This window comes from Phalacrocorax aristotelis, chromosome 1 (genome assembly GCF_949628215.1).
Source record: "Phalacrocorax aristotelis chromosome 1, bGulAri2.1, whole genome shotgun sequence".
NCBI classification, from domain to species: domain Eukaryota; kingdom Metazoa; phylum Chordata; class Aves; order Suliformes; family Phalacrocoracidae; genus Phalacrocorax; species Phalacrocorax aristotelis.
The window spans coordinates 9,679,847-9,706,029 of NC_134276.1; the positions used below are offsets into that span (position 1 = coordinate 9,679,847).

General features: G+C 38.4%; 1 protein-coding gene and 1 long non-coding RNA gene across 4 annotated transcripts in view; one reads left to right on the forward strand and one right to left on the reverse strand.

Moving 5' to 3' along the window:
- The window catches only part of GRM5 (glutamate metabotropic receptor 5), a 279,688-nt gene that overhangs the window by 82,749 nt on the left and 170,756 nt on the right, over positions 1-26,183 (reverse strand). The window lies entirely within an intron of this gene.
- On the forward strand, positions 2,971-12,550 carry LOC142051654 (uncharacterized). 2 transcript variants are annotated; one of them, XR_012658574.1, is made up of 4 exons: positions 2,971-3,110; positions 5,541-5,628; positions 8,666-8,801; positions 12,269-12,550. It is a non-coding gene; the product is annotated as an uncharacterized LOC142051654 (long non-coding RNA). The 2 variants fall into 2 exon arrangements; XR_012658573.1 differs by having other exon boundaries at positions 2,972-3,110; positions 5,544-5,628.

Genomic DNA, 26,183 nt, shown 5'->3' on the forward strand with positions numbered 1-26,183 from the left:
TGTATTGCAAAATACATTCCAGAATTAAATTATACACAGATGCACATTGATGACATAAATTATGGGAAATAGTTATACAAAACCAAAACCTGTTCCTTTTTTGTAAAATAAATTACAACTTCATGAAGTACATGCTCTTCTGTATTGCAGTCATATCTCACAGACGTTTGATAAGTGACATTTGAGAATTACTTTGTTAACATTTCAGAGTCATATGCAAGACATAGTGCAAGGCACTATGATTCCACCTGGAATTTTTTATTGCTCTTCTTGGTGTACCCAGGCGTCTGATGTCCTAAACCAATGATAACTTAGGTTAATAGAGCATAACCTATCATGATTTATCAGTTAATACATAGCAAGGACTTTCTCTGTGACAGCTGGGTAATTGAAAGGTCTCTCATTAAAACAATAAATTATGTGGCTCATGTATGCTACTATACATTTTTAGCTATTCCTCTGTAAATGGCACAATAATTGTAGGGATAGACCCCTTTTTAAAATGTTATATATGCGTTTCCACTTAATATCCTTTCATTCATGATTCATACTGAAGTCAAGGGCAAGACTCTTAATGACTTCAACTATTTATCACTAGATAAGTGGGCAACATGAACGCTGTTTATTGCTGGGAGTAGTTTAATAAATTTATGTGTTAGAGTGTATTATTTGAACCAAACGCCAATCTGAATATTCCAGGTACTGGAAAATTGTTTTCACATTTTATGGATAGAAATAAAGAGTATATATTAGATTTAGAATTTAGATTTTTTAAAAATTAGAATTTAGAATATTATATAGAGAATATAGAGAGTACATGTTTCAGAAATTTGATTAGTATTGGTCAGCATGAACTAAGAGCAACACAGGCTCTACTTATATGATTTGTTTTTCTATATCTTAGTTTTTTAGTTCTAAATTAGATCCGTAATTTACTTCCAGAATGTAGTTCCCTAATTTTAGTTTAGTGCCTACAATATTCTATATATTTCATAAGTTTATGGGAACGTTTCTGTAACATTACAAATACTGAGGAAATCAAACCTGTTTGTCAAATGATAAAAAAGTAATCTTCCAATTCTAGACAAAATATGATGTGCTGAATCCACATCCATGTTGCCAAGCAACAGTTTGCAACTAAGAAAATGTAAATACAAGGGGAAATATTCGAGTCAAGATGAGATCTATGCCATGGCAGATCACTAAACCGTGCTGAACATTAAACATACTTTCTTGAACAAGAGAGTCAAGAGATATTCTTCTGCTTCATTGGCATAAAAGAGATTCTAATTAAGGGCATCGACTTGCTTTCCTAACTACGAGAAGCATGAGAAAAGGTAAAGTGAGAAGTGACTGTGAAAAGGGGTAAAATTAGTAAGGTTATAGTGCCTAAGTGACTTTGTAGCACAAAAACAAATAAGTGCCATGGGAACTTTTGGTCATGATGGCAAGTCTCAATAACAGCTTTTCTCACCACAGTTATGTAATTTAAAAATTGTGATAGTAAGCTGGCAGAAGCCCTATTTTAAATAGAATTATGCTAAGAAAAAAAGAGAACCTTTTAAAATGGCTTATTTTGCTTATTCTGGTTACACGTTTTCTGACATGCCAATGCTGAATCACTTGATGTCTTCAGGCGTACCTAACAATAGTAAATCAGTGAACTTCTTAAAGAAAGCACATGAGAACTTTTCAGAAATACTCCATAGTGCTAACACGTTCAGTGACTTCAAAAGGAAACAATGTGAAGAAAAAAAAGAATTCTTCCCAATTGGCCACCTTGAGGGACATTTAAAAGTTTAGTAGAAAGAACCTGCATGCCAATTTTAATTAATTTTCATTTCAAAATCTATTGGAATATGTTTCTGGGCCATTTCATCCCAATCAATTTAGAACAAACCTGTTGTGGCTTTTCTTACCAGCTAATCTTTTCAGCAAAACTCTGGCTTATAGTAGCAAACCTGCTAGTCTAGATATTTAAAATGCTTTTATTGATCATTTGAATGCAACTCTGCAATAACTAAATTGATTAAATTAATTGATTATTTCAGCTGAGTATTTTATTTGATTATTTTAAATGTATGTTGTTTAAAATAATATTTACAGTAAGGTCACAGTTCTTTCATTTACTTCTTTTTTTATTCCGCATTAAAGATTGTCCTGCTTGTTCTTGACCGACCAGAATAAGTTCACCTATTTTCCTTTGTAATTTTCAGAAGTCTAAGCACCTCCACAAAGGATGCCAAATTTTCAGTGGATGATGATTCTTAATTGTGTTGTATTTATCATCTTGGCATGAATATTTGTTTATACTACTTAATAAAATGAAACTATATTAATCATCAGATCTCTTTTGGCATTCCTTTTCCTATAAGTAACATACTGATATTGGTTTTTAATAGAACACTGCCTGAAACAATTTATTAATTGGGCTAGAAAGTGTGAATGGAGATGGCTAAACAGTTTGATGGTTAGACTATTTAGCTGGGAAAGGAACGATTTAGAGAACGTTTCAGTAATTTCTGTGTAGTAGAACAGAAGCAGTGAGGAGACTGAGATAAGCAGCTCAGAATAATTTCTGAGGAGATTATCGACAGTTCAGTTCAATTTCTATCCTGAGGGGGCAGAGAGAGGGACTGAACACATTTTCCAGGATGGGTCTGCAAGCTGGGCATGATGGAGGGTGGCACAACCAGCCTCGATCGCTGGTTTGTTACAGGTGAAATGACTGTGGCATTCTACTACAAATGATTATTTAGCATGTTTCTCCAGAGGTACTATTAGGCTATCACCCATGTGTCCCTCCTGCCTGGGTAATATCTTGTGAATCTGTTGGCCTCTTCTGAGCAAATACAACAGACCCATAGCGGTCTCAAAGGTAAGAAGCTTGAACAAACATTGTGAAAGCCAGCTGTCAGGGAGAGGAAAGCAGGTATTTGTTCTGACTATGCTATGAAAGGAAACACCGTTGCCACTGAACTGCTGACGTGGTCTGTGAGGGGTTAGTTAGCAGGAACGTAGCACACTGTTTGCTGACACTTGCACAGCTGAAAATGCATATTCATAGGAAAACTAGCTTCTCCAGTGCAGTGGGACAGAAATTCAGCAAGGTATTGTATTTGTGCTGGGGTGGTTTTTGTTTTCCTTGGGGCTATGGTAGGGACAGGAAAGACAAGAGGGAAATACTGTTTGGTAAATAAGAAAAGAAAAAAGCTCAGCTTGAAAAAATACTGTGTTTAAAAAGATAGAGGTATGTAGTAGGGGCAGAACCACAGTTCACGTGTTGCAGGTGGGTAGGTAGAGACCATGGTGCGTGGGTGGCGTGGTACCCAGCTGCGAGGTGTGACTGTTGGAACCACAGCTACCTCATCCTCTGAGGCAGAAACGCCAGAATTGGACAGAAGTGAGCTATAACTCAGTCAAACTAGTTGGAGCACATGAGGTAAGATTAGGTCTACATGGCAAACGTGGCCGATGAAGGCAGAGCGTTGGCGTAAGAAAGCAGCGATAACTTCGGGCCTGAATATAGCAGCAGAACACCATTTTCCCCAAATGAGTAGGTCATATACGGCTTACCTTCCCTTTTTTTTACCTCTCCCAAAAATTGAAACTATATATAAGTAATTAGCATGAGAAAATGTAAAATAAATGTGCAATTAATACTGTGGCAAACAAAAGACCAATCATTGCAGATGTAGAATTTTTCAGGAAAGAACTTAGTGATATACAGAAACCAGTTTGACTTCGATCCCTCCACAGTGTTTAAGCAGACTGAGTGGGAAAGGTTTTATAATTTGGGAGGAAATATAAAATGCTAAACCCTAATACAAAATGCTGTCAAAGTGCGATCGCAACTGAGGTCTGAAGAGGCATCATGCAGACGGCTCCCCCTAACGTTCACTCCAGTGATGTCGCGAACAAGAAGCCACTCGTATTCCTACAGGTTACACAAATATTTAGGGTATGTCTTTGTTTCTGGCAATAAAGCATCCGTAAGGCTGGAATAGTCTAGGCTGTTACAACTTCCCACATGGCATTAGTGTAAGATAGTTTGTGAACTATAACTCCAATGAAGCAGAAATAAAGCAACGTGTGCTGATAATTTTATAGCTCGCAGGTTTTGAAACTTGTCAATACTCCATGATGCTAAAATTATCTTATCACTGTATTTTTTGACATTGCAAGTTTTTATTTTGAGCTCATATTTTTAAAATCTCTGCTATGCTGTGGACCATCCAGCCTTATATAGATTTGGAAGAATGAGATTCTAATTAGTTTTAGTGGGATAATACATCGGATATTTTTAATGAGAAAAGTAATTAGTGGAATTGATGATCAGAGTACACTTAGGATTTGGGAGCTTAAGTCTGAAGTCTTCATGAGCTAAGAACCCAAGACTCATGCTTGTCTGTATTTGTCACAATATGTATTTATATCCGTATATTTTGATAAGTGTTTTAAACACTTGAATAGCTCATAGAAAGAAGGATGAAGAATTGATGTGGGGAGGTGAAGAGACAAAACTGCTTCAACAGACACCTTCAGGAAAAAAAGAAATCAGAAGTCCTTTTCTAGTAGGAACTTGTTTCAAAATAGGCTTGGCAGCCAGGGTCTGACACAGCTGAAGATTTCTTACATTTTGATCCCAGACTGCCTTCTAAAGGTCTGCCAAAAGGATTCTAAAGGAAATTTAAGTACTTACTCTAAGTGAGAATTGCCCAACTCAGAAAGACTTCTAAAATATAAGCCCTACCTTATCTAAGGTGCTTATATTAGTCACAGAAAACATAGACTGATAAAACAGTTTTTAAAATAGCTTGGTCTTACTTTGAAACCGAGGTGCCTATGTGAGGAGGAAGAATTAAGCAATAAGAATTTAACAAAACTTTACAAGACAAATAAACATAGTTCTTCAAAATAAAAATATAATTTTAATTAATAGAAAAAAACCCAGCTTAATCCTCTAAAATTCATGAGGGAAAAGATAAAAATTCAAACTTCCATACTCAGTGCAATTTAAAGTGCCAAAGGTTTTCATTGTTTTACAGAAATGAAAAGAACATTAATATGATGAACTAGTATGAAAAAGAGGGGGGGAAAAGACACAAAAATACATGAATAGATGTTATTTTCCTAACCTAGGGCAGTGGTTCCCAAACCATGAGGTGTGAGCCCAGTACATGGACACAACCCAAACTAATATATTCTCCTGTTGCACACTCTCTCAGTGGGATCAATTCTGGCTGGTGTGAAATTTGGCTTATAAAAATTGGGAATTATTGGTCCAGAACATTGCATGTACAACAGGCCCATGTTACACGGAAAGCTATAATTGGTTTTGCTATAGCATCAACATTCTCTGGAAAAAAATAAAAAGTAAAAGTAAAAATTAGAGGTTGCTAAGAAACTTCTGACAGCAAAATGAAACATAAGGCTTTGATCACAGCTAGGGTGATAGGGAAAAGACAGAGGGCATCTGGAATGTAGGGAAGGTTTTATTTTGATGCTCTTCTGTTCATGGCTTTCTTGGTGTTTTCCAGCAGATTGCTGTCAACTGTCTTGGGACACTTTCACGGGACTGCGTTTGGCAGCAAAGACTTGGATCATTCCCTGAACAAAATTAACATTGTAAGATATAGTTTTTACTCAGCCAACCAAAATAATACAACCAACTTTTTATGCTCCTAGGTCTCTGCTTTGGCTCAAAGCACAGCACCGCCAATGGCTCATAGAAAGACAGCAGAGAATTCTCTTTTCATTTTAATTTAGGGTTTGCTGATCTTCAAAGTATTTCTGCAGGGAAGGAGGTCTTGGCTGTAAAAGCACACACACAAAAGTGAATTTAATAATAGAGCAACAGTGCATCTGCAGTGCCAAACTGAAAAAAATATAACTCAGGAACTTTCCAACCTGGGATTTAATGGCATATGTAGCATAAATGAAAATAGGAAGGAAGAAATAACTAAAGGCTGTAATCACAGAAAACAATAGAAAAAAGAAAGCAAAGAGTGTTTGCAGTGAAAGTATAAGAAAATGCCTGCAGTTAGTTCTACCATAGGTATGATGAGAGGGATAATTTTTCCTTTACTTTATTCTCTAGGATGTTTGTAACTGCCAAATGACAACAGTAAAATATTCCAGCAAAGAGGCAGCACTGGCGCCAACTCCAAATCTAAAAGACAACATTACAGAAGTACTATTTATATTAGCAAATACATGGCAGGGGTGTGTGTGTTGTTATTCAAGAAATAGCGGGTATTGATAGCTAATCATAATCATTGAGTATCCTTCAAGGGATTATCTCTTGTGTTTCACCTTCCTTTAACATCATGTCTTTTACTAACTTTCATTGCTTTTGCAATAGCCATCTATTCTGCCATGAAACAGCATGGTGCCATCATGCCACCTCTGATCTGATGACACCTCTTTGAACCAGTGCCCTTTCCCAGCAGAACATGTCAGGTTTTGCATGACGCATTTTGTTTTCACTGTTCCTTGATGTTTTCTTAACCTAGTAGCACATTAAGAAGCCCAGGCTATTAAAATGAATCTCTCAGTGATGCTGGACATTCATCGGATTTGAGAACTCCTTGGACTTCAGAATTTATAATGAGGCAGCTGTTCTTTTTTTGCTTTTTTTTTCAAAGATTCATTCTTGAAAGGCAAAGATTTCTACTGGTATACAGGTATAGTGTGTAAGACGCTGATTTATTAGAACCAGATGCAAAAGTACCGTGGATTTGATATAGATGTCTTATAAATCAATTGTAATTCCATTCATCTGTTTTAAATTGAAAGGCAATTAGAATTGTCTACTTTATGATAACTTAATTCAGCCTATGTGAAGTTAACTTCTTGATCTAGTATTTTATAAAGAATAAAATGTTAATTTTATTCTATCATCTGAAACTATATTGACCATATTTACCTATTTACCATAACTGGACAAAGTGATGGGCAGTGCAATCCATTAGGTGAACCTGAATAATATATCTTCTGTATACAGCAATGTGGCTTGCAAACTTAAATGAAAAATTTAGCAGAAGTGCATATATTTTTTAATCTTAAAAAAAGGCGAAAGGGCTCTAGGCTGAACTATGCAGACCTCACTTCCATTGAAACAGATGTAAGGAAGTGTCCTGGCTTCAGCTGGGATGGAGTTAATTTTCTTCATAGAGGCTAGTATGGGGCTATGTTTTGGGTTTGTGTAGAAAACAGTGTTGATAATGCAGAGGTGATTTAGCTGTTGCTAAGTAGCGCTCACACTAGTCAAGACTTTTCATCTCCCCGTGCTCTGCCAGGGGCACAAGGAGTTGGGAGGGCACACAGCCAGGACAGCTGACCCCAACTGGCTAAAGGGATATGCCATACCATATGATGTCATGTGCAGTATATAAAGAAGGAAGGGGGGGGATGTTTGGAGTGACGGCGTTTGTCTTCCCAAGTAATTGCTACACTTGATGGAGCCCTGCTTTCCTGGGGATGGCTGAACACCTGCCTGCCCGTGGGAATGAGTTAATAAATTCCTTGTTTTGCTTTGCTTGTGTGCACAGCTTTTGCTTTACTTCTTAAACACTCTTTATCTCAACCCAGGGGTTTCCTCACTTTTACTCTTCTGATTCTCTCCCCCATCCCATGGGAGGGTAGTGAGCAAGTGCCTGGGTTTTGCTTAGTTGCTGCCTGTGACTAAACCACGACAGGCAGTAAGCATCTGTCTCATTTTAACAAAAGACTTGAGATTCTGTGAGCTTTGCGACAGACATGATTTTCTCTCCTGTTTCTTAAAAGACAGACAGTCCTATTGGTTTGTGTTTTGTTGTAGGGTACAGTGAAGTGTCAGTCCATGACTGTGGCCTCTAAGGCATGAAGTAATTAATAGCTACCTACAGTATTGAACAGTGGGACTCCAATCTTCTGTGAGACAAAACCACAAATAACTTTAATTTCTGCATTTCTAAGTTATTTTTGTTCTTGTCTTATTTTATGTGACTAGAAGTAGATCCAGAAAGGAACTTTATGAAGAATCACTCGCTAGAAAGACAGAATATGGCTGGTCCTTACTTTCATCTTCTGTATGACTATTTTACACAAACTACAACTTCAGCCCTGTCAACAGAGACAAAAATCTAACCAACATCCCTTTATATGCCATCCAGGCTCCTTTTTGACTGGGGGTTTAATGTTGTCTCCCTGTCCCAGTGTAACCAGCTTCTCAGGATGTACACTGGACTGGATGAAGGAGGTGTGATGAAATCCTCTTAATTTTTTTTTTTTTTTTAAATCTAGCTTGGGTTTAGGGTGTTTTCCTGGAAGCATAAATGGTCTCCCTTGGACTGTGGAAAGCCCAGAAGGCAAGCTTCCTCTCTCCTGGTCAAGTGCTGTAAACATTAAGCTATTACATGAAAGGTGAATATTGTCTGTGACTACCTGTTTCAGCAAAAGCGGTAATAGTGACTGTTTTTGGGGGGATTAGCCCTGTAACTGTTAGGCTTTTTATGGCATGTTCTCTAATTAAACCTGTGAGAGGATTGAGACACATGACTATCTAGCTTGTAAATCCCTGTTTGGGGATAGGCTATCATAACTGTGTTCAGATCTGTGTAAGTGGAACAATATGCCCTCAAGAAGCCATATAGCATGGACATAGACCTCTCCCACCTCTCAGGTCAGTGGAGGACATGGAGGACAATAAGGTGAGCAGCAAGAACCTAACTCTGCTTTCAAACCCCTGAGACCTGAAGGACTTTCATCATTTTGGAGTCACAGGAACCATCGTGGAACAGGACAAGACCAGAACAGAGGTAATGAGGAGAATATTGCTTGCTCTCTGTATATAGGTAAGGACGATTATAAGTTAAGACTCTGCTTCACTCTTATACTGGGCTTCTCCATGTTATTCCACTGGTATTTAGGAGCCTTTCATACCCAGCTTAATTAACTGGCTCCTGTGAAAAGCAGTCTGTAATGCACATAAAAATAAAACCATGATACCAGATCTGTTCTGTCCTCCATTTTGGCCATGTGGAGGAACACAGTGAGCAATAAAGAAAGATTAAGATCAAGTACAGCAAAAAAAAAATCCACAAATAGGTTATTAAGTAAGCAGTTATGCCTGGGAGCAAGAGCAGAGCTCAGATTGGAGTTGTGCACCCAGGAAATTCAAACATCTGGTACGGTCTGAGGTCCCTGTAGTCAGTTCACCTTCACTCAACGTTTCTGAAAACTGAAGTATGACGCATACTCATCATTACTAGGGTTTAACTCAGCTAATTCTCCTCATCAGATGTGAAAAAAAACTGGCTTTACATCTCTGTGCCGCATAGCAGAATCTCATTAATTTTACTGTTGAAGATTTCACCTCAAATGTGAATGAGCCTATTACATTCACCAGACCTGTGGAAAATAGTAGCAGGTAAACACCTGTTGTAAGACAAGAAAAATAACTTCCATAAAAATGGTGATTTCTACTCAGATTTCTTTAGTCTTTTGCATACAGTGACATGATGTAGCAACTTAATATCTCACCCCGATTCAGTTACTGGACCTGCAATGGCAGCCTGGAAGCAAGGTGGTAGGGCTGTAAAGTAAACAGTGGTTTTAAGGAACATCCTATTTACTCTAGGCACTGACTACAATGCCTGGCCAGACACTCAAAAATGTGTGGTGACATAAGAATGTAATGTGACGTAATGGAATGGAGTGGAATAACATTCAATCGTATTGCTCAGCAGTTGGCAAGCAGCATCTTCAAAGGCATAGAGCAGTCATTGGGCTCAGCCTGCAATTCTGTGAGCTGGTAGGAGGAGACACAGCTACCCATAGTGCAGCCCCCCTTCCCTGTTACCTGCGGGGTGGCAGTGCACACGAATCTCAGCAATGGACCAGGGCTGTGGCATATTGAGTACCACACAACTCATCAATTACAGTAAAGCCCTTGCCTCAAACCTTTTATGGCAGGAGGAAGGAAGATTTCTGAAAAGATGAGAAAATAGTTAGAGACTTTGACGTGCTGGGTCAGGATGGGTAGTACTCTCATTGCGTACGAAATCCCTTCCCAGATATGGGTGTTTCTGGTACCGAGCTTAGCGACAGTTTGAAGAGGCTGCTAAGTGGCCTTGTAGAAAGAATAGTAAGTCTGTGCAAAGAAGTAGAAATTATGAAGATGGATGAATGCAGCTGAGTTTGGAAAATGTCCTTTCTGTATCTCAGCTACATGCCAGTGGACATTCTGGTGCATTGCAGATCATTAAAAGACCAAAAAGCAGGCCCCTTTATTTTTGCAAAATCACCTACTTGGGAGCTGTAATTTTGATTTCACTTAGACTCACCACAGCAGTCAGCTTGTCTCCTTTTTTCTGATTCATGAAGAAAACCTGATTTATTTAATGTATGGATCTGTTAAGGTAATATTGAAGTAACTAGGAGGATAAGGAAACAATTAGTCCTTCAGGTAGCTGTAATAAATTAGGAGGTACCCTTTAGCTTAGTTTTCTACATTTTAACTTAAAAAAACTAAGAAGAGCAACCAAAGAGACTAAATTTGGTTTCCCGTCAGTCTTCTGATGCAATATATCAAATTTCACTCAATGAATTTTGAAACCAAACATTTTATTTAAAAGTAAAATCTTGATAAATTATTTGACAAATCATAAGCTTATAAAGGCTATCCCCATTTGAGTAAATACCAAGTAACTTATGCTCCAAATTCTAACTGCATTCAGTTGAACTTGATTCCTCTTATAGTGATCTGGTAGCTGATAAAAGAGTTTAAAATTATTCTAACCTATGAGAAAGAATCTTTTGAACCTGAGCTGTAAAATAGAGAATACTGCAAGCTATGCTAACGTAGTTATTATCAAAGAACATATTATTTATCCCTTAGGATAAAACTGCATCAGCTGAATGTTTTGCTCAGTAAAGGAAAAAAACAAAAATAAACAAAACAAAATAAAACAAAAACCCAACCCAAAACTAATTACCTGAAAAGATTTATTTGTCCGTAAAAGGTAGACACTATGCTTGTAACACAGCTAATTGGAATTACATCAGTGTAAACTCTTCAGTCTATTATTATGTGTATTGAAGGCTATCTGGAGAGTTTGTGTAAATTTAGGGGCTCACAAGAGTTGTCCTGAATAACATACCAGTTTATTTAAATGCAGCCTGGAAGAGGACCAAAGTACTTCTAACTTACGCTAGATAACTTACATCTAGGGGTAGGAGGATTTAGATAAAACACCTGACCTCTAGGCTCTCTAGCAAGATCCCTGGGAGGAAGATAATGACTGATTTAGAGATTTTATATGAAAATAAGAAAAAAAAAAAAGTGACTTTTATAAACAATTATGAATGCATTACTGTGCAGTCTAGCTTAGCACCATAACTGGTCACTGCTACTGGTGGGTCGGAAAACCCTTTGCAATACCACAGTGGTAGCTGGCTGTATCTAACCTCCAAATGCTAGTCCCTTACTTGAAAATATCCAGTTTAAACACAATACTTAGTTACATTGCTAGGAATACAAAACTTAAAGGACACACTTACTTCTAAAAAATTTTCGGGACATTCCCTGACACTGCTGACAAACGGCACTGTAAAACTTGCCCATGACTAAATGTATTCTTTTTCTCCCTCCCCTTGGCAAGATGGTCTCATCCATACTGCCTGCAGAGAAGAATTTATGTCATGTGTTATTTCCCAAACCATGCTCCTGTCCACGAAAGTGCTGCTGGGTTCAGGATAATATCATGCCTGCAAGTATGCTAAACAGGTAGCAGTCAGGGCAATGATAGATTAGTGCTAAACTCTGTGTCCTTAGCCTTTCTTAACTAGTGCAAACGCACAAGAAAGCACCTTCTAAGTTATCATATTCAACTGCCTTTTTTCATGGACAATAGCTTCCTTTAGTGCTGGACACAGGCTCCATCCTTAAATTACCTGATTTTTCTCATTATTCTTCTCTGGAAGGCTGCTGCAGAACATTAGTGTTTTTATCATTAGAAAAAAAAATTAAAATTTCTAGTTATTCTTTACTCATAGATAATTGATATTAATTTCTTTTTTTTTTTAATATATTGTTCTTTCTCTTCCTTACGATTTTTATTTATTTTTCTTATTTTCTGTCTCTCCCGCCCAACCTTTGGCCTCACTCTTTCAGAGGGAATAATTCCCAATCTGTCAACTTAATAAAATTATTTCATCTAGCCTTCTTATGATATAGAATCTTTATTGTCTACTTAATAATCTTTTCCTATTCCAATTTGAATAGGTATCTGTGGCACCAAGAGTGTAGCAGAATATGAACTATTCCTATCCATGGCTTTAGATATCAGCATTTATCTGACTGGAGGAAAAGAATGTATTTTAGGTGACCTGCTTCTTCTCTGAAGCTTATTCAAATACAACTGAAGTCAATAGAAAGTTTGCAATTGGCTTCAGAAATATCTACTCTCTAGTCTTCTGTGAATTTGTGGCCTTTTCAGTATGGTGACAATTTAAAATTCTTTGTTTCACAATTTATTTCATCATTGAATAAATTATTTTAAATTTCCATTGTGGGAAAATGAATTCCTGTGTAATGATTCATGTCGTTTATGACAAATTATGTGAGTGATCCTTGTGGCAGTACAAACATTATATCCTGCACAATGTTAATGAGCTTGGGCTGTACTTAGATGTGGCAGAGCTATGTTGAGGACCTCCCTTCATAGAACACCTTGTTTTGCTCACCAACGTTCATCTTGTCTGCATAGCACTGCATGGATGGATTTAAAGGGTATGAGATGTATTTGCAGTGAAGAATGTTGCCATAAAATTCTCTGGATGGAAGACAAAGAGGCTTGTTCACACACTCCTCTCACCATATGGTCCCATCAGTTTGACTCATTCCCTGTGTCAACAAGCCTTCATGGATTTGGAGCTGACACTACTTTTATTATGTTGTATAATGTCACTTCTTGTAATTGAGTTTCTTCTGGATTGGATGAAAGGATCCAGCAGTTCAATTTTGAATGGGTTCCAAGCAAGAATTCCTCCCTGATGCCTTCCTGCCACCCTGAGTTCAGAGTCAGCTGAGTTGCACACCCAGGTTTCATATATCACTTTCTTCCCCTACTAAGACAGCAAGTTCATTGTAAATTAAACTTGATATATATCCTTAAAATAGCAAGTTTATGCATGCTACCAGTTATTGGAAACAGCATATATACTGAAAGGCCTATCCTGAATTCTCCTTTACAGTGAACTCATACTTTAAAAAAAAGTATTTATTTATTAGTTAAATTGATTTAAATTCTGCAAAATGAGAAACTGGGCTTTTTTTTGTTTTTGTTTTTGGTTTTGGTTTGGGTTTGTTTTTTTTTTGGTTGGTTGTTTTTTTAAATAACCTCCCATTGTTATCTCAATTCTTTCATAAATTAAATTTATCTGGAGAAAGAGCTCAGTCAAAAACAAATTCAAAGCAAAAGCTCTATTTTCTCAACTACCTAACAGTGGTAGCTGAGTAACAGTAAATCTCCCTTCTGATCAGCAGGTTAGCCATGATATTTTTCTCTCTTCTTGACATCTGAATTTACCTCAGCCCAAACCTACTTTGCTGAAAAAGGGGCAAATTCTGGCCTTTGGACTGTTTTGTCACTTTGACTAAAACAAATATGACTGTAGCTCTAAGTGCCTGAAAATTTACCCATCAGTAAAATATGATATAGGAAAATGATAAAAAATTGTGCAATGATTTTTGGATTTGGATTTGTTTGTTAAAAATAGTAACTTCAAACTAGAATAATTCTTGATCCTCATGTTACACGTATTAAATCTCATCTTTCTGGTGTCACCAGTGACAAATATTTTTTATGTTTTAATATAGTTTCTAAGGATACCTTTCTTTAGGAGTAATTTTTTTCTATTTATGGAAGAAAACACATACTTCAGTTTTACACATTGTAAACAAAATCCAATAATATTTTTTGGCAGTTCTGTATTTTTTTAATCTAGTTTCTCCATTAAAAAGGCAAACACACTGAAACTACAGGGACTTAAACACCTGTGAGTTATCAAACTTGAAGTGTTACTTCATCTAGAACATCATAGTAGAGGCTTCCATAACTTAAGATGGGTTATAGAAGTGTTGATTTTAAGTTTTGCCATTACAAAATATAGATTATTATTTTAAAGTATATCATTTGCTCTAACTGAATACTTCAGACTTCCTCCAGTGATACTGATGGTGAGTAGTGGCTGACCAGAGAAACACAGAACTAATTGTAGTGGTCATAGTAGCAAGAAATGTGTTAGTAAAGCAACTTTAGGAGGCCTGTGACTTCATAAACTAAGAAGAATGAAGAATGTGATTAGAAAGATCCTATCAACACTTTTGGAAGATTGTACAGGAGTTCTGTCAGAAGATTAATATTACACAGAAAAGTAGATGACTCATTTTTAATAGTCCTGACACTTTTGGTACTAAATGTGATTGGAGCAGGCACATGAGAATGAAGAGAACATACAGGGCAGTAGTTGTGATATCCAACCTCAGCATACAGCATATACATTTAGGTTTCCTCATGTAAATGTCTACATGTGAATTTGGCATCTAGACTCCTGTTGTAGTAAATCAACATCAAAGGGTGATTCCATTGCTTAATCACAAGTATCTGGTGTCATTTCAGACACAGTGAGGCATCCTGGCTGACTCCCTTCTGCCACTCCAGAAGGCTGCGAGTTTCCCACAGGTCCTGTGCCATGTCTGACAGCCTCAAGTAGGAGCTCTATATATCTTAGAGAATCTCAAGTAGCTCCAGATAGCAATGTATAGACAACAGAATTGAACTGTAGGTTTCTTTTACAAGGTAACGTGGATTGTTCTCTAGATTTCTCAGTATGTATTGACTAAGGTTCAGTTCAGTTGCTTACATAAGCACCTAGAAGTCTTTGAGATCCAAGAGATGGCTGTAGGCTGGCAGATAAGGACCTAAGGGACACCATTGAACTTCTGCAGCCAGCAGCCAGAGTATTATAGGGAATTTCAAATGACATTAGATAAATATGTACATAACTTGAACAAATTTCTGCTGGCTGAAAGCTAAATCTTGAGGCTCTAGTGGGTAGTGACTAGATCTCTATTCACTACAACAGGATATGAGATATTGATGATCCTTTTTGGTCCCTCCCAACTCAAGATATTCTATGACTCTATGATCTCTGTGTGCAGTTCAATTGCCAAGGCCTTTTCCAGGCAGTTCAAAAGGTGTCATGGCTCTCTTATTAATCACTTTTTGGTGCTACAAAAAGATAGGCAAAACGAAAACATCAATTTTGCTCTTCCTCTCAAGTCCTCTTCTCATACTTGTCTGCTACAGCTTCTACTCCATTGAGATTATCCTTCAAGGTTGATATATTCAGGTGATTTATGACCAGAATGCGAAGATGAACAGCCTCCAGTGGCTAAGGCAGTAGCATAGTCTGGAAAAACACACATCCATGAATGTGTACACAGGAAAAAATTACCAAAGAATGACTGTGGTTATGGGATTTCACTCAGTGTTTCATGCATTGCAAGGCGTATCTTGTTTCAAGAAGATGCAGTCAAGAATGTCAAGAACATCTGTTTAACAAGAGGAAGTGTGAAGTCCTGCACCTGGGAAGGAACACAGCCATGCACCAATATATACTGGAAAGCTGCTTGGCAGAAAAGGACCTGGGGGTCCTGGTGGACACTAGGTTGAACGGGAGCCAGCAATGTGCCCTTGTGGTAAAGCAAGCTAATAGTATCTTCAGCTGCATTAAACTATTGCCAGCGCAGGTTGAGGGAGGTGATCCTTCCTCTCTGCTCGGCACTGGTGAGGCCACACCCAGAATACTGTGTCCAGTTCTGGGCTCCCCAGTACGAGAGACACATGGACATACTGGAGAAAAACCAATGAAGGGTGATAGAGGTGAATAAGGGACTTGTGCATCTCTCCTACGAGGAAAGGCTGAGAGAGCTGCATCTGTTCAGCCTGGAGAAGAGAAGAGTGAGGGGGGATCTTATCAAAGTATATAAATACCTGACAGGAGCATGCAAAGAAGATGGAGCCAGGGTCTTTTAAGTGGTGCTCAGTGCCAGGACCAGAGGCAAAGGACAAAAACTGAAACACAGGAGGTTCACACTGAACATCCGGAAACTCTTTTTTACTGTGATGGTGGCTGAGCACTGAAACAGGTTGCCCAGGGATGTTGTGTAGTCTCAGTCCTTGAAGGTATTCAAAAGCCATCTGGACATGGTCCCGGGCTATTGGCTTTAGGTGGCCCTGCTTTAGCAAGGTGTTGGATCAGCTGACCTTCAGAGGCCCCTTTCCAACATCAATCATTCTGTGATTAATGCAGTCAGATACATTAAAAAGTATGTGATTATTTTTATATGACACAAGAGTAAAGGCAGAGTCTGAGGTAAGAATACAAAGTTCAGGAGCCGTCAGAGCACAGCAGATGGTAACATTGGCTTACAAGCCAATGCACTCTCAACTCAAGTTCTTAACTTGCCCCTGGAGTAGGAGATGGGTCAAGAAGCAGATTAGAGACTTCATGCTGCTGAGGTGGTACTGAAGCTGTGTCAAATGTGCTGCAGAAGGCTGAAGGTTTCTGAATGGTTTTGAGTCTTAGCTGTGTGCAGTATATTTTGAGTTGAAATCATTCAGTCTAGAGGTAATCTAGAGGTAAATCATTCAGTGCAGCTCCCTCTGCACTCTTGTGTGGATCCCATCCAGCCCCATAGACTTGTGAGTGTCCAGGTGGAGCAGCAGGTCATAAACTGCTTCCTCCTGGATTATGGGGGATTTATTCTGCTCCCCGTCCCTGCCTTCCAGTTCAAGGGGCTGAATACCCTGGGGATAACTGGTCTGAATTCCATGTTTTTCGTGTTCTTCCCCATAATGAAGATAGTTGCTAATGACCATATTTGTCTGCAGTTATTTCTAAATATAAAGGTTCCCATACTCCTTTACAAAGCACTGACATTACAGTAAACTGTAGATTAATCAAAGTTGATTTTTAACATATAATGTTTTAAAGCATGTTATGGGTTATGTGATTCTATTCAAGAATGAGAAAATATTTTAAACACTCTCTACCTTTCTTTGGCTTTCTATACACTGCCCAAGAACTGAACAGTGATTTGAATGCATTAAAACAGGAGAACTTGACCTACTTCCCAGTTTATTTTTTATTATAAAGTAGCGAAACACTCATTCAATTGCTTCTTTGTTCCATGGTGCTGGTTATAATAAATTAATCTGTAGTCCCCCAAGACTGACCTCAAAGAACATAAACTTTATTCAGTATTGTAAGTAGCAGAGACAAAGAAAATACAGAAAGTTGGTCCTCTGAAGAGCTTTGCACCAAAGAGAATAGCTTGCTCAACATTAAACTCTGCTGAAAGATAATTATCAGAAATCTGGGGTGTTAGGGAACATTTTTGTAAACTTCGTACAATTGGTACAACGCAACAAAATATCAAAGATGAACTGAGAGTTACATATAAAGCTAGTAAAAGGCAGAAAGAAAATCATGGCATATAATTTTCTATAATTTACCTAGAAAATGCAGTACACACTATAAATGGACCAAAATAACCTTCACTTTAGGCAGCCTTCTTTTCAAAAAGCAATTACAACTTGTTAGCCCTTGAATTTTGCTTCTCCTTAACAGTATTAAAAAGAACATAGTTTTTAGCTTCAGAGGTCTAAAATGTTTTACAGAAGCTTTGTTATAAGGTTGTTTCATGTGCCAAATGTCCGCTATCCAATTTTAGAAAAAAAAATTAAGCTCAGTGGTGCATTTTTGATCTTTCATTTCCAACAGAGACATTTTTCAAATCTTCTCTATTCTTCTATATTGCATAAACTAATATGGTATGTAATCATGTCTCAATTTTGCACTGCAGTCTGTTATCACAGACCTTTATACTGACACAGTTCTATCGACTTAAATGAAACTCGGCATGGGTGAAAAGGACTGCTGTACTGCAGAAACAGATGCTAAATTAGGAATAACTTTCCCATACAACATGTGAAGGTTAAGGACAGTTTGCAATGCACAATTCTGCATGGAATTTAACTCAGTGGGCTCTCAACAGGAACTTTTTTTAAGTCCAGAGGCCACTCTTGTTTCTCATTCATTGACCAGACCAACATAAAACAATGACTCCAGAGATTAATTTGTAATTACACACAATAACAGCAACTGAGATTTTTCCAAATAATTGGGAGAGAACTTAGCAAACAAACCAAAAAAGAACAGGTTTTCTGGGACACCTAAAGAACTTAACCAATTTCCTTTTGCACAGGAAGGTTAGATCACCCTTAACAGTTGTATCATCACTCAACAGTGGTGGAGTAGACCTGTGAGACACACGCAATCTGAAATTAATCTTCACTGCACTTAGTGCTTATGGAGGGCTTAGCTCAATTATACTGCTCTTAATTTAATCTGTTATAGTGACTACAACCCTAACTGGGATGTAGCCCTTTACTGTGTGGAGTTCTGCAGTCTTTTGTCCAAGAAACAGTACTCATGAATTAAGAGAGATGTTCCCTCAGGGCATTTCTGAAGAACGTTCTCTTCCTCATGCTCATTCTGCTTGTTCTTATAGCACAGTCCCCTACAACCCTTTTCTGTACAGTCCAACACAGCTGGTCGCTAAATTCAGGGTTGCTTTTCCCTTTGATCAGTGCTGTCTCCCAGTCCTCTGTTTTGGACAGGTTGCTGCAGCTTGGTGCTGTTGCCAGACTTGCTCTTTGGGAGGTACTTGTTCCCACCAAGACAGGACAGTTTATCTGGGGAAACTTGCCTTTAGCCCAGACCTTTCCACCCTGGATTTCATACCCACCACACTGTCACAGAATAGGCCAGCCTAAACGCTGCTCCAAAATGAAGTAGACAGTAGACACAGGTGTGTGAAGCTCAGTCTCGGATGCAGACCTAACATTTCCACCTTTGCACTGGTGGGCTACTGGCCAAAGCCACTGCTTGTGCTAGTGGCCTCAGATGAGCACCAACTGCCTGTACAACAAATTAATTTGGTTTTCCCCCAAAACAGACTCTTTACCTCAGATTCACTTTCTGTGTAATGACTGTGGAAAACATGATCCTAGGTACAGTGGAGAGTAAACGTGCTAATTTATAAATAGGAGCATAAATGAAAGCTTATTATACCTCCAGGCTGAATAAAGACTCAGGTATAACTGCTCAGTGTATGCTAAATGAGAGATCTGTGGACCATGACTACAAATTCAGTTGTCTCTGTCAAAAGTTATATAGATATTTCTAATGAGTTGAAACAAAACACAATTAAAAAAACCAGTAAAAATTGATGCTGTTGCTTATTCTGCATAAAAAATAAGTTCTATTTATCACAGGGTACCTGTTTATTAAACATTCATTTCTTCTCACAGCAACAGGAAGCAGGGGTTATTTCATGACAATCAAGTGGCATGAAATCAGAAGAGTGTTGTTTCATTTTGATTGGATTAATGTCCTCTCCTGCTGTGAGCAGTTCACAAAAATCTCCTAAAAGTGAGTGCAATGCAGTGCTTACCATTGCTCCATTGTTCTGTTATCATCAACTTGGACACAAAGAACAGGCTGGCAAATCAGCGGGCAAGAGGAAGATCAGGGCTTGACACAGCAAGCTGTGTAACACAAATACAATTCACTTTTATGATGACACACCTCATTACTTTCTTATTCCTTTTAAGAAAAACAGATTTGGGTTTTTGTACTGTATGTCTTGCCAACGACTGATACCCAGTTATCACAGACAGAACCTACTGGATAAAGAGAGTAGCTGGTCAACAGGCATTTCCAAAAATAGGAATGGTCTGAGGAAAATTGAAATGTAATGCTTGTAATTTAATGTAAATCTAAATGTCTGTAAGCATGCTCAGTTGCCCTTGTGTAATGCAAATAAGGGAAAGAACAGTAACAGAAAAGTGGTAGAATTCTATTATTGTTTTCCTAAGCATAATTGTATTCCTACCTCTTTTAATGGAAATGTATTATAGACCTAAACAGGTAAAAGGCTGGATGCCTGACAGACATCATCTATTGAACTGCTAAGATTAAACTTTAGCTGCCAGGAATATCATGCTCATTTTAGTACATGCTCTACCAACCAGGAAATATAAAAAAAAAGTAACGATTCAACAGATCTGTCAAATCTGTTCAATTTGACAGATTAAGCCAATACACTAAGGCATATATTTAAGGAAATGAAAAGCATATTTTAGTTTGGGCAGGTACCTTTAAAAACTGATTTTTTTTTTTAAATTTTTCAATTAGTTTAGTTTTCTAGTAGAAGTGTTTTGCTACACAGCTGCTTTGCGAGTTAACGTCATCTTTGTTACGGGTATTCATCAACTGCAAAAGTAAGCCACCAGCTAATCAGGGAAGAAGTCTTAAAATTTCTATTTTATTTTAACCTTCCAACATTCATGTTTTCGATATGTGTTCCCATGTATATGGGTACAAAGTCTATACACAAAATACAGAGAGAGAGAATGAGTTCAAAGTAGCATGAAGCTTCATTAACTAAAACAGGGTTAATGGTTTATCTGGAGCCTCTCCTAGCAAAGTACTGCCTATTTTTCTGTTTAAAGTCCTTCTGGTACACAACATGGTAGCAATGGCACCTGAGGACAGTTACCTCTTTGCAGTAATGGCTGGAATCAAACACCTCTATTTTAAAGCCTGCCTGTATCTTAGAAAGCACATTTTTTAGTTAACTAAGTACAATTTCCCTCCCTATTGCAGTAATCTCCAGGAGTTACAGTTTAGAGCCTCACGTGCTGAGAACTGTTCATTGGCTACAATTCACATACCAGTGCCATCTGGTGTGAGACACTGGGCCACAAAAATAGTCAAAAGGATAGAACATCTCTGCTATGAGGACAGGCTGGGAGAGTTGGGGCTGTTCAGCCTGGAGAAGGCTGCGGGGAGACCTTATTGTGGCCTTTCAGTACTCAAAGGGGGCTCATAAGAAAGATGGGGACAGTCATTTTAGTGGGGCCTGTAGTGGTAGGACAAGTCATAATGGTTTTAAACCAAAAGAGGGTAGATCCAGGGTAGATATAAAGAAGAAAATTTTTACAGTGAGGGTGGTGAAACACTGGCCCAGGTTGCCCAGAGAGGTGGTCGATGCCCCATCACTAGAAACATTCCAGGTCAGGCTGGCCGGGGCTCTGAGCAACCTGATCTAGTTGAAGATGTCCCTGCTCACTGCAGGGGGGTTGGACTAGATGGCCTCTAAAGGTCCCTTCCAACCCAAACCAGTCTATGATTCTATAATTAACCTGAGTCAGAGGCCTGCACTGCCTTTGCAGCTGCTGTGCGTAACACTCCGAGGAAGACATCCTCCTCACAGGGTACAACACAGAGGACCAAGGCTGCTTGTTGGTCTGTGAAATACAGATATTCCTGATTCCTCCACTAAGGAGGCTATAGTGCTAAGAAGGTTAAAGAGCTTGCATCTGATATTGCCACCCGTGCTTGCACAGTAGCAGTCAGTGCAATCCAAACAGGGTTTTCATTCATGAAGAAGAATACAAGTCCTACTTATGCTGTGATGGTGTGAGCAAAAGCTGCTGGAAATGGCGTTTGTGCTTTTACTGAGGAGATGTGTGACTTTTGTTCATGTCATGGACATGCTGGTAATATCTCTTCCTTCTGTCTACATGCCCACACACAACGCACCTCTTTACACCTACAAAAGATAGAAGCTCCTTAGTGCTAGGTCATCATAGTACCACAACACTGTAAATGCTTAAGTTTCGAATATTAGGGGTCCTGCAGTTACTGCACAACCAACAGAATTTGTATTTGAAATAAAGAGAGAATCTAGAAGCCACAGAAGCTGCATAATTTTGCAGTAGGTGTTGTTAATCCTCATTTGTTTTATGACTGTACTGAGTGGATTATAAGGACAGCTCACTCAGAGAAAGCTTAGCCCAGCTGGGTGTCATATCGAAACAGAGTGGGCACAGGGATACACAGCTTTCAAGCTTTGAGCTGCAATGTTCAAAAGACATAATCAATTTTAAATTACATTTCTGTCTCAGATTGTTTCACTGGCTGTTATTATGAAAACACCTGTGCTTATCAGAACTGTAAACCATTATTTCTCAGAAATGTTTGTATTTGCATTAGTTTGTGCATTTGACATCACTAGGTGTCTAGTCTGCTGTAAAATCAGGCTGCTACTGTAAAGCAAATGATTTTACTTGTGTAATTCCTTTGATTTTACATCTGCATTTACAAATGCAATTAAGTGTGATATCACCATTCCTGTCAATTTGCCAATATTGTCCTGACATGCTGCTTCTGAAGCAAAGGGAAAGTAAAGGAGCATTTATGTAAGATATGAAAATGCAACTGAAAAATAATCGTCTTGAGGCAACTGGTGGTAGGTGTACAGCTAAAACAGATTTTTAACTAAAACATGGTTTTAAACTTTGCTTAGGTTTCCTCAGTTTTCTCTTTCTATTCCTGTCTGTTGGCTTTAGACATTTATATTATATACTGTAATAAATTGCCCACTTCTGTCTCTTATTTCAAGTGTTCTGACTTCATGCATTTTTGCACCGATGCACTACTTTTCATATCAATAATAGCTACTTGATAATTTAAGAATGTTGATAGAAAAGGGTGTGTGGTAGCAGGGGATATGTAAGAATAAGGATAAGGTAATTTATGACCACTGTTTGTGTGTTGGTCAGTAAACAGCTATTATAGAACTGGTATAAAAAGCCTTCCTGTGTCAATACATTGATTTCACTTTGAAAGAACCACAAGAAAAATAAACAGATAAACAGTGTCTAGCCTGATGACCATACTCATCTGAAAGACACAAACACACTTTGCAAGCAAGGCTTCCAAGTGACAGTCTGACTGGCCTGAATTTTTAAGATTTTAGAATCCCTTTTTTACCCCTAGGAGACTGACTGGTCACTGGTTATCCCTACCATTGCTCCCAGAGGGAGCAGAAAATATCAGTACAGGAAATAAGGTGACCTACCGAGGTAATAATTTTATTTCATACACAAGGATAAGGTGCTTGCTAATTTTCCAGAAAAATTATGTACGTGATTCATCAGAATCAGGAAATCTTTGGGAAGTCTTCTCCCATCTCAGTTTTAACAGGAAAGGTCAGCTTCCAGTGCTTATGTCAGAGACAAGGAGAGCTTTTTTTCTCTTAAGGTAACCAATGTCGAGGGCGCCCTCTTCAGATACGGGACACTGTGGTTCAAGTCCCTATTCTCAGTTTAGACTAGAAACTCAAGCTTGGTTTTTTTTGCATATCAAATATGAACGCTCTGGTACCTGCATTGCAGTCTGCCTAAAGGTCTCTGTTCCTGGGATTGTTTCACACAAAAAACCTGTGCATAATCATTGCACTAGAAAGGGAAATTGAATCAGGCTGATTTTATAATATAACCAAGATTTAATACTTTGTTAATAGAAATAGGTCTTGCCAGAGAAATCAGTTATCCTCTGCATTTCTTCCATGTTAGTCAGTAGACTTACGATTGAGGCACTGGCCTAGGGTTGTTAGTGAAGTACTACTCACTTGGAGGAGAACGTGCTTCTCTGTTTTACATCTTAGAAAGCAAACTGAAGTTTTATGCAATCTCAACAGCTTTCACAATATGATAAATGCATTACTAACCAGTGTTAAGCAAAGCTTGAGGATTTAGTGCCCTGTCTAAGGCTTGCAGGAATTCTGTCCAGAAAAAGGGTAGCAGCGGGGACATTCTACTGCCCATCTGCATAGAAGTAGCAGGTACAATACAGGGATGGTGGGAAACTTGAGCCAGTGAGGAACGACTGCTGGGGCGAGGCAGGAAAATAAGAGACATTTGAAATAAAAGTAGTCCTTTTGTGTCTAGGTCATCCTTTAGTGACTGGAAAGACTAGATGCTGATATTGAAAATCTAGGAGGGATAAGGAATAAAGCAGTGCCCTGAAACTCTTTAGCTTTTATTTCATATTTTCCTAAATAAACATCCTTAGGGCAGGATTCATTTGCCTAATTATAAGCATCTAGTTCTCTTTGTGATGCCCAAGGGTATCCCACCCATCTTGCAACTGCTGCTTCAGCAGGAATCAGTAAATCCTGTGTCACATATTCCAGCTCTGTGAGGATGTCCTGGATATTTGTAATAAACACATACATATTTGCACACAAACCTGGGGTCTGGATGACTTAATGGTAGCTAAAGTCATAATCAGCCCATGAATTGAAAAACTCTAATTGACAGATGCAGTCAAAGGTATTAAGTGACAGCTATTTGTGAGCTTACATTATATAATATGCATTTGCAGTCTAATTCTATCTTGTAGTGGACAAATATTTATTCCATAAAAGTGTCAATTTAATTTGAAACTTGCTTTAGTAGACACGAGAGAGAAATAAGCATTTTTTTCTTAATCTTTCCCATGATTTGTTTAATATTTGCTGCATTACCCAAACTAATGTTACTGCAGTTTGGAGCTGTGATACTGTCCCATCAATGTCACTGAAATGGTGCTGATTTATACTTTTGGAGAATATTGTCTCTAGCATTTAATTTTGTGTCTGGCTCTATTAGGCCTTGTTCATGCAAGTAGTGTTCCCAAGGACATCAGTATAGGCACATCAAAGAAAACGTAAGTTAGGATTATTGTGGCAAGTAAATGTCTACAAAATAGATGTCAATGTCTGATTAATGACTCCCTTACTAGTCATTGGACAGAAACAGAAAAAAAATCCAACTATAACAACCCTAAAAAAACCTGCTGGGAGCAATTACACTAAAATAGAAAATGGTACCTTACACCTGGTCCAAGGGGACTAGCTGAAACCATCTCATTTCTAAGGCAGAGGAGATGATTCTACCTGTGACATCCACTTACAGAATTGTTAAGTCCTTGATTCATTTTGGAACTTCTGTCAATAACAGTAACAATGTTTTAAAAAGATGAAAGTACCTGAGTTTATTTTGAATTTTTCTACACATATAACCACATATATCCTGTCTTCCAGAAACTCAAGTCAGTGATTCTTCTAAAGCATTTGGCAACACTCCCAAACCTTTACCATTATATTACTTAAAAAGACAGCCAATCATGTAAGTCAAAAAAGTCATGCAGCTCAAAAAAGAGAAACAAATGTTCAAAATCTATACACAAATTACATGTGTCTGTAGACATAGGCAGATTTTGAATGCATTTCCTCAAAGAAATCCTGCTGTACAAAGAAAATTCTTGTCTATCTACTGATTCCTGGAGTCAAACCCACACCTTTCTGCCCCAAACCCACACATGTTAAAAGCAAGAAGCCACTATTTTCTTTTTCTGTGGCAAAAAATCCACAGCACAATTTTTTATGATGTGTCAACCTGCCCATAATTTAATACTTCACTTTGAATTACCCGCAATGTCAGACAACTATAACTTGCTGTACAGTGGCGGTGTGCTGATTTTGGCTGGGATAGAGTTAATTTTTTTCATAGTAGATAGTATGGGGCTGTGTTTTGGATTTGTGCTGGAAACAGTGTTGGTAATACAGGGACGTTTTAGTTACCGCTGAGCAGGTCTCAAAAAGAGTCAAGGCCTTTTCTGCCTCTCACCCCACCCCGCCAGCGAAGGGCTGGGGGTGCACAAGGGGTTGGGAGGGGACATGGCTGGGACAGCTGACCCCAGCTGACCCCAGGGATGTCCCATTCCGTATGATGTCATGCTCAGCTTATAAAGTTTGAGAAGAAGGAAGGTGGGGATGTTTGGAGTAATGGCATTTGTCTTCCCAAGTAACCGTTACGCGTGATGGAGCTCTACTTTCCTGGGGATGGCTGAACACCTGACTGCCCATGGGAATGAGTGAATGAATTCCTTGTCTTGCTTTGCTTCTGCATGCGGCTTTTGCTTTACCTCTTAAACAAACTGTCTTATCTCAACCCATGAGTTTTCTCACTTCTACCCTTCTGATTTTCTCCCCCATCACACCATGAGGGAGGAGTGAATGAGCAGCTCAGTTGCCAGCTGGGGTTAAACCAAGACAGGTGATTTTCAGGTTCTTTCTAAAGAGCTACAGATTACAGTACTCAAAAAGATTTCAAAACTAGGTTCTTATTCGTTTTGTCTTCTATAATATTAGTCATTTCCAGATGCTCTTTTCC